This window comes from Lissotriton vulgaris, chromosome 7 (assembly GCF_964263255.1).
Source record: "Lissotriton vulgaris chromosome 7, aLisVul1.2, whole genome shotgun sequence".
Taxonomy (NCBI): domain Eukaryota; kingdom Metazoa; phylum Chordata; class Amphibia; order Caudata; family Salamandridae; genus Lissotriton; species Lissotriton vulgaris.
In genome coordinates, this window is record NC_141695.1 from 1,713,908,681 (window position 1) to 1,713,926,010 (window position 17,330).

Sequence of the window (17,330 nt, forward strand, 5' to 3'; positions counted from 1 at the left end):
TGGAGATGGTGGCGGCTCAAACTGGACAAGCACCTACCTTTAAAGGAATCTCACTTGTAATTGCAAGGTGGCTATCACCAACATATGCAGATAGTAAACTCAATGTTAAAAGTGGTATCTAAAGGGTATGCAGTGATTGGCAGAAAACTGGGAACTGCTCGGATATTATCAGTGTGGAAGCTAAAAGTTCAGTTACAAGACAATTCCAGCAGAAATCTAACTTAAATAATTTCAACAGTGGAACAAAGCTAGTAATGTAAGTAAAGAACAGATGACTAGAGGCAAAACATGCCTTGATTACATGATAATTATATCAGTGTAAAGTCCCTTGATGCTGTTCAAACTTTCTTGAGAATCAAATAGATAAGTAGGTTTAGTAAATAGGTATATTTTTCAACCATAAGGAATAAATAAACAATCTATTTAAATAAATGGTCGTCAATCACCGATCTGTTAAAGGTGTAAGTCTGAGTTGCCCCAACTGGGATTTAAACCCTTGAGTTGAAGGGCACGGCAGATCATTATCTTCTAAAGACATCTCACGTTTATAAGTCACTGAAATGACTAGCTGAGAGTTAATCGATCTGAGGAGTTATTTTGTCCATCTCTAAACTGTCCTTTCAGAAGCAATGGTTTCCTTGGAAACGTGCCAAATTTACAAGACCCGCCCCAGTCCTTGAAGACATGTAGTACTTCTGACGACATTACAGGATGTAATAGGAGCGGTGCAGTTCATGGTCTTGACTAGAGGAGTGCGAAATTTGCATAATGTGCTTTCGAGAAACTATACAAAATGATAGTAAAATTACGTACTGTCGAGGCTCTTCTTCAGCGGTTAAGCCTTGACCCATATTGGGACTCTCCAGAAAGCTCGTGTTTAACCACTTACGTGCGGCGCACGTTCAGCGGACGTCGCGGGCACTACCTCGGTAGTGCTGCGCACGTCCGCTGAACATTCCGGCCCCGCCCGCGCAATAGAACCAGGGGCGGCTCTAGGCTCATGGCGGCCCTGGGCAGGGAGCGTAGGTAGGGGGCCCCGGAAGAGAGGGTCCGGGCGGGGCGGAGTGCGGAGGCCAGTAAAAAGGGGGGGTCAGGGTGTTTCCGCCAAATCCCTGCCAGGGGCCGCCACGCAAATATGTATCCATCCTGAGAGGATTATTATATTAAGGATATATATTGGCATGGTGGCCCCTGGGGTTTGGTGGCCAGGTGCAGGTGCACAGCATGCACATGCCTAAGGCCGCCCTCGATAGAACGTTCTGCACCAGCGCGGAACGTTCGGCGGAGCGGAGGGGTTAATCCAAAAGACCAGGATTAAAGCTGTTTACTGGGGAAGTGTTGCAGTGGACAATATTCAGAACTGCAAAGCCTCACTGTCTGCTGCTCTTATTGATTTGAAATCCTCTCCGTTGCATTAGAATACTATTGATGAAATTGTCCCTCCACTAGCGAGGAAAAAATACCTACAATTCAGGTATGGATGCCTGCCTGTAAATACATTAAGAAGGAAGTGGCACAAAGAAATTAATATGGTTGATGAGTCTTGGACTGGCTGCCAAGGAGGGCCAAAGTCACTTAAGCATCTTGTATTCATTTGTCCTTTTTAGGTTTTGCCTCGCCAAAAAGATGCGCTCTGCGCATCTTTTTCGCGCACGCGAAAACCTGATGAGAACTGTAGTGTGCTTTGGGTCGGCCCTCCTCATTCATTGGCTGGCTCCGTAAATGGAGCCTAGCCATTGGATGAGGGGCCTGTCCGTCAATGCCGGACCAGACACGGGGGCGTTCCCGACATTCTTTGGCTTTTGCCGACGTCACGCGACGCCGGGAACGCCCCCGAGTCTGTTCCGGCATTGCCGGCACTTCTGCGTCTCTCCTCCCCCGTTTCCCGCCCCGTGACTGGCCGGCCGGCCAATCCTAGCGCGGCCGGCCGGAAGTGCCCGCCCCCCGCAGAAGAAGGAAGACGGCAAGAAGTATGGCGGCGCCCGCGGGGCTCCCGTGGCCTGGAGGGAACCCCGGGAGATGCGGAGGACGTTGCCGGTCTCCCATGCCGAAGAGGGAGACCGGAGAAGTGCCAGAGAGATTGTCGACGTTGCCGGTCTCCCATGCCGAAGAGGGAGACCGGAGAAGTGCCGCCGTCGCAAGGTGCAGGTGAGTCGATTTTTTTTTTTTTTTTCCCTCCTCTCTTCCCCTGCCTTACTGCCCCAACCTCTCTCCCCCTGTCTCCTACCTTCACTTGCAACCTCCACGGGAAACGACCCCCATCTCGGCAATTCAAGAGGGCGGGCGGGTTAACGCACAACATGCAGGGAAACATCTTAACGCAGTGAGGCCGGCGGAGCTGCTTTAAAGCGATGTGTACGTTAATGGCAAACGGGAGCTTTTATCTCACGGCGCAAACGGCACTTGATCTGCAGAGAGAGGCCTCTTAAACCCGGCCTGCCTCCCACCGCCACGTACCCATCTCCACGATAATGGTCCGGGAGATGCGGAGGACGTTGCCTCAGATCCCTCTGATGTGCCGTTCCAGTCTTTCTGTTCTACACTACAAAGTTTGGTTGGTCAGTTTCTTCCTTCCTCTCGTTTTTATCCTTTATTTCAGCATTGCGAAGATTTGGTTGACTTTGGGCGGCACATCTTTACTTTGTTTGTGGAAAAGAGCGATATTTATTAATTTGGTGACTGCTGTGCCCAGAGTCGATGACTTTTCTCACAGTGCATGTTGTACATTATTTTGAGAGAAAACATTGTTCATGAAGTTTTGGGATCCCACCCCTGCTCAGAGCGTTGTTTGTTGTCAGGTGTTCACAGCTTAGCAAATTTAGGAATTTAATTGGTCTCATGTCCTGATAGGGGTAATAATACTGGGGGTGTGCTACCGCGCTATCCAACCACCGTACGTCCTTTGTTCTGCAGTGAGGAGCAGTGAAGAATTTCGGGGTCCAGAACGTAATATCCGGTGTTTCTACACTGAAATGGCAGGTTAAGTGATATTGCTCCAGAGTAAGCTAACGTTCACCAGTTTCGACAGCTTTGGGTTTCCTCACATATACTTTCCCAGAACCCATCATGGCGTATTGTGCACAGTGCCAGAGGCGTGGGTGCAGTGTTCGTTTGACTGCTGCCTCCGCTCGGAACTCCTTCACGTTTTCTCGAGAGCCTGCGTGTAACTCTGCAGGGTTAGATATTTATTTGAAATGTTTTACATAGCGCTGGCTAGACCGGGAGGTATCACAGCGCTTTACATGAACAGAAGCAACGTGAAAGCCCTCCCTGTGCACGTGACCCGATGGGGCCCTGGAATGCCGCATACTTGCCGTGGTTTAGCAAAGACCACTGAACAGCAGGTGTTGGGGATTACATATTAATTTAGTGCTAGTTGGAGACGGCTCTAAAGAGACACCTGTACGGTGTTGTTAACCTGTTCTCTCTATGGAAACAGGTATTAAAGTGTTGTTTTAAGAAGCTCACTAACAAAGAGCGAACATTCGGAACTCTATTGTGCTCATTATGCGCAGTAAGTTTTTTACTCCTGCAAATCTTCCAGTTTGTCGTATAGTTAGGTGATATTTGTCGGCATTCTCCAAAACTGAGTGGCACCTATCCGTATCTTACCCGCATGAACAGTATTTTTCAAGCCTAGATAAGTAACAGATATTGTGGAAATCCATCAAAAGTCGGTATTTTGTCATTTGAAACCTAATTTGAAATAACTTAATTAGGAAATCGCTTCAAATGTATTTTAAATCTATCCAAACTATTCCTATATTTTTTTTTTACAGCTAACAAGGTTATTGCCTTTGTTAAGATGACCGGACACAGGTAGGTTTACAACTTCATTTTATTTAAGTCATCAGGTACAACACACCAGCAGGAGCGAAAGTCACAGCTTCCGGTCAGGTTTCAAGGTAGTCAACTGGCAAACTGGTTATCAGCTGGCATTCTAGAACTCCAGCTGATGTCACAGGGTGAGCACGTGCCAGGGGACGCGCGGTGGACAACGGAAGCCTACAAGGGACACAGTATAGGAAATAGGTTATACATAGCTCAACACATCTCCTTCCCAAAGGAAGTTAACAATAGAATAGTGGTGGGAGGTAACACCCCCCCATAGTTAGTCGCACGCAAAGTCTTTGAACTTGCTTGGCATAGCTACAGTACGTCCGCATCTACTGGTGGTGGTTTTGGCAGTGGTGGTACCGCTTCCAGACTCCAGTTCTTCTTCAGAAAATGCTTTACTTTCTGCCCCGGATGCGTCCGTAGTTTCGCTGCTGCTGAGATCTGTTTTCCCCAATGTACTCTATTTGCTCCTGATTTGGAGGGGCCCTGTCTTCCTGTTCCTTCCTCTCTGCCCTCTCTTCTTCCAACACATCTTTATACAGCCAATCAAAGTTCATTTGTCTGTCAAAGTCCCTACGATCTCCCTCTTCCACTGGTTTGTTCGTATCCAACGCCTCTTCTTTTCCGTTTTCTATACTGTTCTTCTTCTCGCATTTAGATAGTGCAGATGTATGCCACACTTTCCCATCGCTGAGGAGGGCTAAATTGCAAAATAATTTTTCCACAACAAATGGTTTGGTGAACCTGTTCTGTCCTTTCTCAATGTACCCACTTCTTTTTACTCTCACCAAATCTCCTACCTGGATAGTTAGGGGTTTGCATTTGTGTTTTGTATCAAAGTGTTTTCAAAGTTCATTTGTCTGTCAAAGTCCCTACGATCTCCCTCTTCCACTGGTTTGTTCGTATCCAGCGCCTCTTCTTTTCCGTTTTCTATACTGTTCTTCTTCTCGCATTTAGATAGTGCAGATGTATGCCACACTTTCCCATCGCTGAGGAGGGCTAAATTGCAAAATAATTTTTCCACAACAAATGGTTTGGTGAACCTGTTCTGTCCTTTCTCAATGTACCCACTTCTTTTTACTCTCACCAAATCTCCTACCTGGATAGTTAGGGGTTTGCATTTGTGTTTTGTATCAAAGTGTTTTTTGTATGCCCTCTGTGCTTTTAGTACGTTCTTCCTGACTTCCTCTGCAGACCAATTAGCCTTCCTTCTTGTCTTAAGCCACCCTACATTATCCTTGGACAGTGCTGTTCTTCCTCTCATCATTTCAAATGGGCTGATTCCTGTGCTCTCCCTAGTTGTTATTCTGAATGCCCAAATCATTTTCTTTACCTCCATTTTTCAACATAACTCGTTGTTGTTTGCTAGTTGTATGGTTCCTTTCAACACTCTGTTGAACCTTTCCACCGCTCCATTACCTGCTGGGTAGTATACAGATGTGGTTTTATGTGTAATACCGTTTCTATTGATAAACATTTTGAAGGCAACAGATGTGTGTGGCTCTGGGTGTGTGTGTGTGGCTCTGGGTGTGTGTGTGTGTGGCTCTGGGTGTGTGTGTGTGGCTCTGGGTGGGTGTGTGTGGCTCTGGGTGGGTGTGTGTGGCTCTGGGTGGGTGTGTGTGGCTCTGGGTGTGTGTGGCTCTGGGTGTGTGTGTGGCTCTGGGTGTGTGTGTTGCTCTGGGTTTGTGTGTGTGTGTGTGTGTGTGGCTCTGGGTGTGTGTGTGGCTCTGGGTGTGTGTGCGGCTCTGGGTGTGTGTGTGTGTGTGTGGCTCTGGGTGTGTGTGTGTGGCTCTGGGGATGTGTGTGTGGCTCTGGGGGTGTGTGTGTGTGTGTGTGTGGCTCTGGGTGTGTGTGGCTCTGGGTGTGTGTGTGGCTCTGGGTGTGTGTGTGGCTCTGGGTGTGTGGCTCTGGGTGTGTGGCTCTGGGTGTGTGTGTGTGTGGCTCTGGGTGTGTGTGTGTGTGTGTGGCTCTGGGTGTGTGTGTGTGTGTGTGTGTGTGTGTGTGTCTCTGGGTGTGTGTGTGTGGCTCTGGGTGTGTGTGTGGTAGTAATTGCTGTCTGCTGTTGAACCTTTCCACCGCTCCATTACCTGCTGGGTAGTATACAGATGTGGTTTTATGTGTAATACCGTTTCTATTGATAAACATTTTGAAGGCAACAGATGTGTGTGGCTCTGGGTGTGTGTGTGTGGCTCTGGGTGTGTGTGTGTGTGGCTCTGGGTGTGTGTGTGTGGCTCTGGGTGGGTGTGTGTGGCTCTGGGTGGGTGTGTGTGGCTCTGGGTGTGTGTGTGTGGCTCTGGGTGGGTGTGTGTGGCTCTGGGTGGGTGTGTGTGGCTCTGGGTGGGTGTGTGTGGCTCTGGGTGTGTGTGGCTCTGGGTGTGTGTGTGGCTCTGGGTGTGTGTGTGGCTCTGGGTGTGTGTGTGGCTCTGGGTGTGTGTGTGGCTCTGGGTGTGTGTGCGGCTCTGGGTGTGTGTGTGTGGCTCTGGGTGTGTGTGTGGCTCTGGGGGTGTATGTGTGGCTCTGGGGGTGTGTGTGTGGCTCTGGGGGTGTGTGTGTGTGTGTGTGTGGCTCTGGGTGTGTGTGGCTCTGGGTGGGTGTGTGGCTCTGGGTGTGTGGCTCTGGGTGTGTGTGTGTGTGGCTCTGGGTGTGTGCGTGTGTGTGTGTGGCTCTGGGTGTGTGTGTGTGTGTGTGGCTCTGGGTGTGTGTGTGTGTGTGTGGCTCTGGGTGTGTGGGTGTGTGTGTGTGGCTCTGGGTGTGTGTGTGGTAGTAATTGCTGTCTGCTGAGCTCGTCCGTAGGGTACAATAGGTCTCACATTTGCGAGAGATTAAGCTAATGGCAATGTAAATGACAATGCCATTTATTTATCTGTTTTCAAAACCAACACATAATACAAATTTTGTCACTTACAATGCCAATAGCTCTAACTTTTCCAAAGGCGAAACCATTGCATTGTAGCCAGGCCCGCTCCCCGTAGACTCCCCTCCCCCTGCTGAAAGTTCCAAGCCCATGCTTTTAATGAAGATAGACTACATACACGCCTAGAAGGCAAAGCAGTGTTGCTTAAAAACGAGGATTGGGATATAGCTGTCTGACATGATTCAGGGGCATCTTGGGAGTTAGGAATATGCCATGTGACATTCAGGAAAATTTACAGCCACATCTGTGACTTTCCCATTTCCCTCCATATTCCACCATATTACACAGTAAATGGTATTACAGCCCCATCACAATTCGGTAACAACTCAGCAGACACAGCTCCACCAATGCACCCACCACTCAGCTCCACCGATGCACCCACTGCTTGTGCCTCCGTGTGCCCCTGTTGCCTGCTTGTGCTGTGTGGGTGTGTGTGGAGGGCTCTGTGTAGCTGTGTGTGTGGGAAGCTTTGTGTGGCTGTGTGTGTGGGGGGCTGTGTGGGTGTGTGTGGGGGGGCTCTGTATGGGTGTGTGTGTGGGGGGGCTCTGTGTGTGTTTGTGTGTGTCATTTGCGAGAGATAAAGCTAGTGGCATTGTAAATGGCAATGCCATTTATTTATGTTAAAAAAACATAAATAAATATAATGTCAAGAGCAATGCCAATAGCTCTAACTTTAACAAAGGCAAAACCATTGCATTGTAAATGCTTGTTATAAACATTGCAGAGCAACATGGATTGCCCCCGTGCAGGAAACTGAGAACCACGAAGCACCAGGAGTCATTTAGAATACTGCAGACAGATTCAAGCCAGATTGTGGTACTCTGCATGGCCAAACTCCTGATGGCAATGTGGATTAGACGCGTGAAATATGTTCTTGATAGATTTTAAATGCCACCCTTCCCTGGGTACCTTTTCCCCGCATGATACTACTTGGATGCCCTGCTGTTAATAACGTTTCTTAGTTTTTATAAAAGAACTTTACTTTTTTTTTTGCTATTTTAAAAGTGTTTTAAAGATTAATTCTTATCTTTTTTTTTATAAAGTGAAATTTCTTTCATATGCTACTATTAAAATGGACTAATAATTGAGCATTTAAAGTTTCTTTTGTTTTATGTATCTAATTTTATCTGTTTAAAGAGTCCATGTCATGCTATGCTATGACTGTATGTGTTGTGTTCTGTGTAGTACTTTTTTGATCTAAAGTGATCGAAATAAAGTTTTTCTGAACTGAACTATTCCAGGCCCCCAAAGATATAAGAATGGCTTGGGAGGCAGGTATTAGTCATTGTAAATGTAAATTGAATTAATAAACTGCTGTTGTTGTGCTCATACATAAATTAGGCAAACAGTCTCCCCATGTGGCAGAATATCAAAAGGTCTGGCAATTAAGTGCCTGACTTCTAGACCATCTCAAGAGTCCACCAGAGATTTTGAAGCTGGAAACAGATGATATCATGGGGGAAAAATTCAATAGATTTACCAATTCTTTTGGAAATTTCTCATTCCTCAGAGAATTCTCAGGGTTCAAACCTGAATCCATGTTAATTCGGCACCCCTGGATTTAATAGGATCCTGGCATCAATAACTCTAGGGGTGCAGAATCAACACCCCAAATCCAAGGATCTCTAATGCGGACTTCTTTATTTTAATTCATTGGTATGGAAAAGCACAGCACACATTCCTGCATAGGGGTGTTTCCTACTAATGTTCAGTGCCAGGTGAGCACCTTCATTTGTGACACACACAATGGAATGGAACCTGATGTGCACTTCTGGGTGATGCCCCAAATATCCTGTTACTATCAAAGGTCGAAGTGGGTGGGATCTGAGGCTCACGATGTACCCCAGCTTTTTTATTTTGGCAAAAAACAGTTCCACTACTTCCACTTAAAATGGCAACCTTTCCTGGTTAATTCCGACCCTTGAGATGCCTGAGCTGAAATGGAAGGGAAGGGAATCTCCTGTGCCTTGACGTCAGAGAGGGACAGACAGCTAACAAGCCTTGCAATGTTTGCCTCCTGAGATAAATGTAAATGTGCACATTTGGTTAATCTGCACATATAAAGTCTGATTGGAAGCTAGTATTGGCTTTAATTGATGGAGTCAAGGAAAGAATATTCTTTTTGTGAGGTATTGTGAATTGTGACCTACTGAGCTAAGGATAGGGTGTGTGCTTTTAATGGACAGTTACAAAAAAAATTGCACTACTAACAGTCTGCATATTACTCAGATCTATATTTAGGAAGTACGCTTTATCTTAAATGTAAATCTTTTTGTGCACTTTGTGGCAACCTATTTTATACTATGTGCAATGCAAGTTTAATACAATGATGTTCATATTCACAATGCTTTCTGTCACAATGTGGGACTTCATAACACTAAAAACTCACAAGTTACTATTACCCACTGCACCACCCAGCATTCCGTTACGTGGCTCTCTTGATCCAGACATATATATCTAATGCAAAAATAAGGACTCCCTTTAACTAATAAACGTTCCTAGTACAAGGAAAATGCAAATGGTAATACAGAATCACTAGGCAGCATAAAGGTCTGGAAAACAATTATAACAGACCTCAATTTGAACACAGATGAAAAATCAGCTCAATGTACCAAACCATTATAAAAATATATAATTTTATTGTTATTACAAAATACTTAAAAAGGTGACACAGAATTTATTAGCCAATGACTAAAACACGGATTATAGATGATCAACCAATTTGTCATTGCTCGTCACCAAGATTGAATGCGTATTGGTGATATGCCAGCTCTAAATGTTGTTTTGAAAGACTTGTGATCACACTATGTACATGAAAATATTCATTTCACTGCAGTAAACATCACAATAGCTGGAAGCAATACAGACACATATACAGACGAAAAGCCACACTAATGCACAAAAAAAACCAACCATGAATTAGAATACATAAATGTGGCGCTGGTTCTTCGAGGTATAGACTCGCGTTTCGGTAAGCGTGCCGCCTTCATCAGGCAACCATATCAAAAAAGCATTATCTACTGAGAAAAGGTATATTAAGTTAATAACATCTCTCGTGTGCACAGATTCTAGTCGTAAACCAAAGCTAATAGGGAGAACCGAAATCCCAAGTCAACCAGATGTGCTGACAAAATAGAAGGAAAATTGTGCATCAATAGAGATCAAGAAAGATGAGAGAAATATAGTGTTTCTGGTCAGAAAATACATACAAAACTAATTATAACATATAAAAATTCACATAAAACCAGAGAGAAGAGTGTGCAAGCAGATAATCCATGTGAAAAATAGCACAACTTTGCTCACCAGAACCAAAAGAAATGGATGGGTCAGGTATAGCAATCAACCGCCTCACGGGCGTGAATCAGTCCGAAAAACTGCTAATGTCGTAGCAGAAATGGGAATCGTGAAGCCCTGTCAAGGTTGTTTGGGACTATACCTGAAACAGATGGAATGCTGTCAACACCGGGTATGAAATCCCATTGTCTCCCTAGATGATATAAATCCGGTAAAGCTATAGGAATAGGTACAGAATTCTGCGGCACACATAGAAAAAGGGAATTTTTCTTTCAGGAATGATTTTGTGCAGGAAGGTGTTATTCCTGCACAAAAACAGTTCTGTATGAAATACAGGCACCCGTGCACCATGGTGCAAGGTTGCCTGAGTTGGCACTAGGCAGCCAAAAGGGCGGCAGTGCAGGGGAAAAGGCAGGAATGTGCTGTATTGCATTAAATACAGTGCATTCATGCCCTTTCCCTGTCGTGCAGTGTGTGACTTTTTCAAAAATCTGCACCAGTCTGTTTAGAGACCAAAGCTCAAGTTACAAGTTAGCTCTTAGTATTGTTTTTAGTAGAAACAAAAGGTTCTGCTGAGTCAATATTACGAAACATACAGTAATACTTCATACAGAATTACCACATTGTTTCCTGGGAACACGTGTTCTTTGTCAAACATGAAATAATTGCCCCTAAAAAGAAGTTCCATATTTACTTGATAACATTGTTATTGCTGTTAAAGTTAGCATTGTTATTGTTGCTTGTTGCTGCTGTTAACACTGATTTCCTTAGGTTATACCCATTCCATAGGGGTCTATAGGGGATTACTTGTGAATGGAGTGCCCCCTTCCGACTTCATAACAGAATCTAGTTCGGTCAGAAGACAGTTCAATGTGACTCTCTGCTTAACACCTGGTAACAGTGCCATGAGCAGCAGACAACTAGCCAGGGAGATGTGTGCTAATTTTAAGACTTTCCGAACAACTTTAAAGTTAAGAACACAACAAAAATTTTAGAAAAATAAAAAAATATTAGTAGCAAAGACACATAAATGGTTAAAAGCATATTTAGATAACTGGGGATATGATAGATACAAAATATTTAAAAGACAAAAAGCACCAAGAATGGCAAAGCCTCAAGTCAGTGCTCAATATAGACCAGAATGTAAGCATGATTTCAGGATGACAGCAATTATGCAGAGGTCAAGTAAGCCTAGTAAGACATACTAGTTAAAGTTGTTACCTTGGGACTTTGTTACTTTTCTGGTTTTCAAAAATTTTCCGTGGTGCAAGGCAAAATGAAGAAGCTGAGTTCCCCCTGATGTTTTCAATTTTGTCCCCACAAACCTTAGAGCATGAACAAAGTCAGATTCCATAGCTGCTGAGGTTGCTTTGCAAGATTATTTGCATTGTCCTCGTCTCAAGTTGTACCTCAGAGTTAGTAATTTTTGCTTCCTCTTTTCGATCAGGGACAAGAAAAGAGGCGGTATCTGCCTCGTCGGATACCACCTCTTTTCTTGCAGGATTGAAAACACTTTTGCAGCATCGTATGTGTAGTTCCCCAGTAATTGGTGCTGTCAACGCTTGTTTGCTGACTTTGTTTTTGCTTGCTTCAGGACTCTGCACCCTTTACCACTGCCAACCAGTGCTAAAGTGCTTCTGCTCTCTCATTAAAACAAGGTAGCACAGACGTATACACCATTGGTATATTTGTAAGTCCCTAGCAAATTGGCACTCCTGTGCCCAGTGCCTGTAAATTAAATACTACTAGTGGGCTTGAAGCACTGATTGTGCCACCCACCTAAGTAGCACTTTAAACCTGTCTCAAGTCTACAATTGCAGAAACTGTGTGCAGTTTAAAAGTGCCAATCTTCCTTTTTTCAATACATGCAAGTTACCCCTAGGGTAGTTCCTGGACAGAGTAGAGTGCAGTGTATTTAAAGAGTTGCAAATGCACTTTTAAGCTTTACATGTCCTTGTAGTGTACAAATCTTACCCCCATTGGATAACACTGGAGTTAACAAATGTATTTAATAAGCTGTAATTTCCAATAGAGAGCAGGTTTCCATTTAATGTTTGGTGTCTTTGGAATTGGAATGAAAAAACATCTCTTATGTTGAAATTGGATTTTAAATTACAATTTTAAAATTGCCATTTCAGAAAGTTGCTTTAAAGACACAATGATTCCTAAACAAAACATGTGTGGGGTTTTTACTGGGGAAAACAATTATACCCAGAAGTAATGTCCAATAGACAAGTTAAGAAAACAAAACAGGTATTAACTAATTAAATCAAAATTGGTGGGTGAAGACACAAAACACAAATGGCTAAAAAAAAACAGCCCAAAAAACTCAGGCAATAATGTGTGATATTAATCAAGAAAATGGTTAGTCACAAGTAAACCTACAGCAGCACTTCTGCTCCTATATTTATTACTTTCTACCAATAGGGTCAGTACAAGACAGACAGACAAGACAAGACAAGACAGACAAAGGCATTTCAACCCTTACACAATTACAGCATCATAATCAGGGCATTACATGGCATACCTGAGATGTGCTACGCAATTGTAAAAGAAAATGACTGAAAGAAAAAAGGATTATAAAAGAGAGAAAAGAAGGATTATAAAAGAGAGAAAAGAAGGAAGGGAGAATGATTTGCCAGTTGGAAATTAACTGTATGCATGCCATGATCAGCGACCCTGATGGGGAGACAAGAATTACATTCCTATGGCCAAACACATGGCTGAGGCCCAACCAGGTAATCAATATGGTAGAGGGGTGCTCAACATGTAAGGACAATTGAATTAACCAACAGCTGCCAATGCCTTGAATAGGCAAAGCAATCATATAATTGCCATGAGTGGGTAGGGCATAATCTGGAAATAGATGAATGCAGATCAGCCAAAACCTATAGCGTTGCAGACCCTAATGGTAAGGAAAACCAAGCACTAAGATATTGCCTAAGGATGGTGCGTGTTCAGTGACTGCCCCCAGTGTTGGGTTTGAAATAAGGGCCACATCGAAGCAGAGGCGTTGATTTTATACCCGTTCATTGCCTGAATTGAAGAGATAAGAATGCCAGCATAGAGATAAGCTCGGACGTAACACTGAAATCGGGAATTAGAAAAATTAATGACCTAAACGAATGAACCATGTAGAAAAGTAAAGTGGCCAGGCTAATTACCCTACATACCAGGGACCAAGTACTGCGCAGGACCAGAAGGACAGCGTTCCGGGGAAGTGGCACTGTCTGGGCAAAGGGGGGCATGGTATAGCACTCGGCTAGCTTATTGTGAACAAATAAATAAGGACGAGGAGGAGAATTTGCATGGGGATATTAAAATCTAGGTATTAAATAAGTCACCTTACCGTACAGGCAACTTGCAGCAGTATTTGTACAGGTAAAGCCATTAATGGATTTGCTGGAAAGCAGAATAGAGCCGGTGTGGATGAGCACTCGGCTTATGTGCTGTAATTTAATGGATAGAAATGAGGTTAAGAATTCCCAATGGGGAATGAGAATGTCGTGGTGAGTGAAGAGCCTTTCATGAATCTTCCCCGGGGAGCATCAGACATTATCCTGAAATAAAGAGTGACAAAAGTGCAGCAGACATTATCCTGAAATAAAGCTTGATAACAGTAAAAAGGACACAAGCAATCGAAAAATACAAGTAACACCTTATCTATTGCAGACTAATTGTTGTTGATGGCATGTGTACAGTGGTAATGTCACGTTTGACATCCTTATTCTTTTCTTTAGCTTTTTCTATTACTTGGCACTTTCTTTAGCATTTTCACGTACCTCATGTCTCTCTAAACATCAGCTTACACGGCTACCGTACGGGCGTCTCGTGTCCATAAAAGGAGCCACGCCCATCCGCCGAACGCGGATTATCCTGAGTCCCCCCAGTGAATTGATCCGGCAGCTCCGTCCAGCTTCTTCGGCAGCAGCAAAGCACCATGCAAGCGTTTTGAGGAACACGGAGCAGGTAGGAGACTTTGGTGTTCAAGATAATTATATTCCGCATGAGTGACAATGTGGAGTGTTCTCTGACGGTCTGTATCGGAGAAATCAGTATTGGCTGCAGAGACTTGGGCAAATGAATATGCCTTTGTACAAAGTGCAGTACAAGGTGTGTGTGATAGAACATGCATCATGAAACTTTGGGAATATTGAACTAGAGTTGTGCACCTAGGAGTACATTGAAGATTAACCTCTTATTTGTTTAAGCTTTGGGATTATTGACATTTGATTGAAACATTAGAACATTTGGATTCTTGACATTTGATTGAAACATTTAGAACATTTGGGTTCATTACATTTTATTGAAACATTTAGAACATTTGGATTCTTGACATTTTATTGAAACATTTAGAACATTTGGATTCTTGACATTTTATCTGTCATCCATTTGTGACATAACATGTGAATGGAAAAGACAGAATATTTTACAGGAGAAGCTTTAACGAACTTAAGTCACAAGTTAATCATCTTCAAAGTTTACTAGGGTTAACTTGAAGAGTGAACACTCAAATATTAAGTATAGCAATAACGCAAGTGACAAGAAACGGACATTCTACTGTTGCAAAAATCTTCAAGATAGAACTTGTCACTTGTTAGATTACCAAGAGTTCCTTCTTATATTTACAGGTAAGTCAGAATGTACATGTTTCCATACCAAATACTGATGACCATGTACTGCAAGTGAATTGCCTGTAACGTATTGGGTTCTCTTTCCAGGTCTCCCTATCCGCAGTACCCTCCCTAATTCCCTTCCCCTCATCTGGCCATTTTGAACCTATGTTATTCAAAATCAGAGTCGGAGCTGCCAGAAGGGGGGCTTCTTGACGTTACTGCTCCCGAGGAACTGAAGACATTCTTAACAGAGCCTTATCAGGCGATCGAAACAGAGTGCAGCGGGGGCTTGCTAAAAGCAGTCACTTACGCAGCGAGCAGTGCTTGTATGGTATAAGCCAGAGTATATGTATGCTAGGCTGAGTGGCTAGCCATTAGAGAAGGACTTGTGCTGGACACAAATCAAAACAGAGGAATAAGTGTGCTAGATTGGAAAAGCCAGAATGGCGGTCATCTTAGATGAGGTCCATACATTAAAAGAACCATAAGGAATCAGTTCTAACAGTAAGAGCAGAGTAAGACCAAAATCAGAGAATAAGTAAATCAACATAACAGTATGGTAAAAAAAATTACCGGCATTGTGCAATGGAACAATTCGAATTACAAAAGTTAAATGAAAAAATAAAAAGTAAAATATAAAATGTGAACCCATCAATGTGGCAATAATATGCAGAAAAATTACAAGGGGCCATGGGGCATATGTATGAAATGATTTTTTAATCGCAAACGCTGCGAATCGTAAAAAACATTGTTTGCGATAAAAAATTCGCAAATCGCGAAGTATGAGACACATTCGCATCGCAAAGTAAGAAATCGCAAAAATAGAGATTTCTTATTCTGCGAAACAAAAAGTCGGGGAATATCCTTGCAAATTCTTAAAATGCGATTTTCTCTATTAGCGAAATTCGCAAACTGGAAATCGCATTTTAAGAAATCGCAAGGAAATGTGTGAAAAATTCACAATTTGCTAAAGAGGCAAATTTCCAAATTAAGACATCGTAATTACCACCAAGTGCATGCAGGTGTTACCAGATGCAAGGTACTTAAACCAGACCACAATGCAACAGATCCTTCCACAATGGCAGCACTATATGTGATAGCCGGAAGGGTGCGTATTCAGGCTCTTGCACAGAAGAGAATGAGACAAGAACGGATCTTCAGGCTGCGCGTCACTCTGTTCCAGCAGTCTGAAGAGGAGATCCATGACAAGTTCAGGCTGCACCCACAGACCATCTTGGAACTGATTGCAGAGCTGAAGCCCTATTTGGAACACCCAAAACGCAGGACCCAAACAATTCCCACCCATGTGCAGGTCCTGTGCTCCCTGCACCTCCTGACCTCAGGGAGTTTTCAAGGGGTCATAGCAGAGGCTGGCGGGGTCTTACAGAGTGCCCTGTCGTGCTTTATCAATGCCTTTCTAAATGCAATGGTACAGAGGCTATTACATCACATATACTTCCCCAGCACCCAAAAGGCATTACAGCTAACAAAACTGTACTTCTACCAGATTGCACATTTCCCCCATGTCATTGGCTGCATTGATGGGACCCATGTGGCCATCACACCCCCATCAGCAACTGAATATGTCTACAGAAACTGTAAATGCTACCATTCCCTGAATATACAGATTGTGTTCAATGCTAAGTATATTATCAATGACATTGTACCTAAATACCCTGGCAGTACTCACGACTCTTTCATCTTCAGACGTAGTGGGATACACAGACGTCTGAGTGCTGGAGAGTTTGGAGATGGATACCTGCTAGGTAATGCATGGCACACATCCATCCATCCAGTACATCTTCTGAGGGGGGGGGGGCAGTGACTCACCTATTGTGTCTATCCCTGCAGGTGACAGTGCCTTTGTAGTGTGGGATTTCATCCTGACCCCGTACCTGGATTCAGCCAATGCAAGGGAGATGAGATACAACAGGGCACACAGATCTACGTGCTGCGTCATAGAGCGTACGCTTGGAATCCTAAAGAACTGGTTCCGGTGCCTGCATAAAAGCAGAGGAGCACTGCAATACAGCCATGAGACGTGCTGTAAAATCGTGGCAAGCTGTGCAATGCTCCATAACATGGCTATGAGGAAAGGCACCACAATTGACGTGACTGATACAGATACATCTGACGATGGCCCAGCTCCCCCTGGAAGACCAGCATCAGGAGTTGGGGCAGCTGCCGGACGTCAGAGATGGACTGAGATTACACAGAACTACTTCTAAGTGAGTAAGGATGACATGAGGCAAAATAATGATTTAAATCAGTAGTGTTGCATAGTTCCAATACATTGACTGTTGCTGTACCCAGCACATGTTAGGTCCACAGTGCAGGTAGTTCCAAAAAAAGTGTTCAATATGTATTAATGGGTTGCATCACCCATTGACGCTACTGTTTAAGTGTACAGTTCACCTCCTTCGGTGACGGATTGCTGCTAGCAGTTCTCCAGGCAGAGTGCCCTCCGTTGGGTACCTAGGTGCTGCACCCTGTCTGCCACTAGGCCTTCTAGCATCTGGCAATGTTGGCGTGTTGCTACTCCTGCTTGATGTCTCCTCACTCTCCCCAGAGACCATGAGTGCTGTGCCACCTGAGTTTGCCATCTGCATCTGCTCTACTGAACTGCAGACCTGCGCCAGGCCTCTTGCAATGTTGTGGCAGCAGTGTGA

General features: G+C 44.0%; 1 pseudogene; it reads right to left on the bottom strand.

Moving 5' to 3' along the window:
- Nucleotides 1-4,232: 4,232 nt before the first annotated feature.
- Nucleotides 4,233-17,330, bottom strand: part of LOC147706376 (small ribosomal subunit protein mS40 pseudogene) — a 40,923-nt pseudogene continuing 27,825 nt past the window's right edge.